The 2,509-nt window shown below is 45.2% G+C and overlaps 1 non-coding gene across 1 annotated transcript; it reads left to right on the top strand.

Moving 5' to 3' along the window:
- The first annotated feature begins 1,735 nt into the window (after nt 1–1,735).
- LOC120912474 lies at nt 1,736–1,894 on the top strand. Its single transcript, XR_005743075.1, has one exon. It is a non-coding gene; the product is annotated as a U1 spliceosomal RNA (small nuclear RNA).
- Nucleotides 1,895–2,509: the final 615 nt, after the last annotated feature.

The following is a 2,509-nucleotide window of genomic DNA, read 5'->3' as shown; positions in this document are numbered from 1 at the left end:
GATTCTATCTTTACAACCACACTGATTACTTACTGCTATGTACATATAGATAATAACCTCTTTCAGCAGAACCATGAGTAAAGCTGACAACTATATTCAGATGCACAGTCCAAACTTTTACATGGCGGTTTAACTGAAACAAAAACATTCAGTGAGACCAGATTTTCTTTTTGATAAATTAACTACGAAAAGGACAGAGAGCGACCAAAATATACAAGGCAGGAAAAACAATCATGTGCAAATAATAATTTAACCACTTCAGTCCCGGAAGATTTGGCTGCTCAATGACCAGGTAATTTTTTGAGATACGGCACTGGGTCGCTTTAACTGACAATTGCGCAGTCGTGCAACGCTATACACAAACAAAATTGACGTCCTCTTTTCCCCACAAATAGAGCTTTCTTTTGGTGGTATTTGATCACCTCTGAGGTTTTTATTTTTTGAGCTATAAACCAAAAAAGAGCCACAATTTTGAAAAAAAAACACAAGGGGTAGATTTACTAAAGGCAAGATTTACAGGGCTAGATTCAGAGAGAGTTACGCCGGCGTATCAGTAGATACGCCGTCGTAAATTTAAGCGTATTCTGGAAACCAGATACGCTTAAATTAGGCTAAGATATGAGCGGCGTAAGTCTCCTACGCCGTCTTATCTTAGAGTGCATATTTACGCTGGCCGCTAGGTGGCGCTTCCGTTGATTTCGGCGTAGAATATGCAAATGAGCTAGATACGCCAATTCAGAAAGGTACGTGCGCCCGGCGGATTTTTTTACGTTGTTTACATAAGGCTTTTTCCGGCGTAAGGTTACTCCTGCTATATGAGGAGTATCCAATGTGAAGTATGGACGTCGGGACAGCGTCGAATTTTGCGTCGTTTGCGTAAGTCGCTCGCGAATAGGGCTTTGCGTAAATTACTTTCACGTCAAAAGCATTGACTATTTGCGACGTGATTAGGAGCATGTGCACTGGGATACGTTCACGGACGGCGCATGTGCCGTTCGTTAGAGATGTCATTTACGTGGGGTCATGTTTTATTTGCATAAAACACGCCCACCTCTTCAGAATTTGAATTTGGCACGCTTACGCCGGCAGATTTACGCTACACCGCAACTTAGGGCGCAGGTTCTTTGTGAATCCAGCCCCAGCCTCACTAAGTTATGGCGGCGTAGCGTATCTGAGATACGCTACGCCCGCACAAACTTACGGCAGGCTATCTGAATCTAGCCCTCAGTGTGCAGTTGCTCCAGAGTTTAGTAAACTAGGTAAAGCTTCCCTTTGCAAAGAATACCCAATCACATAAAATAAATAAATAAATGCATTTTTGCTTGCACATGATTGGATGATGGAAGTCAGTAGAGCTCTTCTTCATTTACTAAGCTCTGGAGTAACAGCTCTTGCAGAGTGCAACTGTGTATTTGCCTTTAGTAAATCAATCCCAATATCTTTTACTGTTTGCTATAGTAAATATTCCCATTTTTTTTTTAAATGCTAATATTTTCCTCAGTTTAGGCCATATATATTCTTCTACATATCTTTAGTAAAAACAAAATCTCAATAAGCGTATATTAATTGGTTTGCGCAAAAGTTATAGCGTCTACAAAATAGGGGATAGATTTATGGCATTTTTATTATTACATTTTTTTTTACTAATAATGGCAGCGATCTGCGATTTTTATCGGGGCTGCAACGTTTTGGCGAACAAATTGGACATTATTGACACTTATTGATACTTTTATTGATACTTACCTGGCAGGGGAGACACCATGATCATGAAGGTGGTTCTCCCAGGGCGAGGCACGGCTATTGCACACTCTAGGCCGTGCTGATCGTGGTTGTCTTCCCTGCCGCTTCTCGGCCTTTTGGCTGGGACTGGGTGTGGTATCTGTCCTTATCAGTTGTCAGCGGAGCGCTGAAGCACCTCCTACATGGGGAGGGTGGATGCAATCCAATGATGTCATTGCACCTGGAAAGATGGTTTCAGCAGGGACTACGCTGTGCTGCCCGATAGAATACTGGGGGCCGGCCCATGGTTGAGTCTGAGCCATCTGGAAGGGTGCTCCTGGTGAGGATGGGTGCTGCGCTTGGTCTTGGTCTTTTTGCCGAGTTCTAGTCTGGCCTTCTGGCTGGCTGGTGTAAGTGCTATCTCTGTCAGCGATCTGGTTGGAGGAGCCGGTAATGCCCTGGGGTACGACGGGGTAGGACCGTGCAAATCCGCCGGGTTGGCTGGCAGGGGTGGAGGGCTGCACTGGCCGGTCGGGGGGTCGGATATGGAACGAAAAGCCTATGGTGCATGTGCCCCTGGAGTGGCAGTCCAGGGGTATCTGAAGATCACTGTGTGTGAGGGACACATTGATTTAAGATACCACGGTCACTGCACCAGATACACGCTTTTTTTAGCATCTGCCTCCTGGGCCGGGCCTTTTGGCTAGGACCGGAGGAATTTTTTATTCCTGGCCGGAGGGCCTGGTCATTGTTTCACCACAATGGCCACTTCTTTCACTCTCCTCTCCAC

This window comes from Rana temporaria, chromosome 8, assembly GCF_905171775.1.
Source record: "Rana temporaria chromosome 8, aRanTem1.1, whole genome shotgun sequence".
Taxonomy (NCBI): Eukaryota; Metazoa; Chordata; class Amphibia; order Anura; family Ranidae; genus Rana; species Rana temporaria.
Note: the sequence above shows the minus strand (reverse complement) of the source record. Positions and strands in the feature narration are given on the sequence as shown.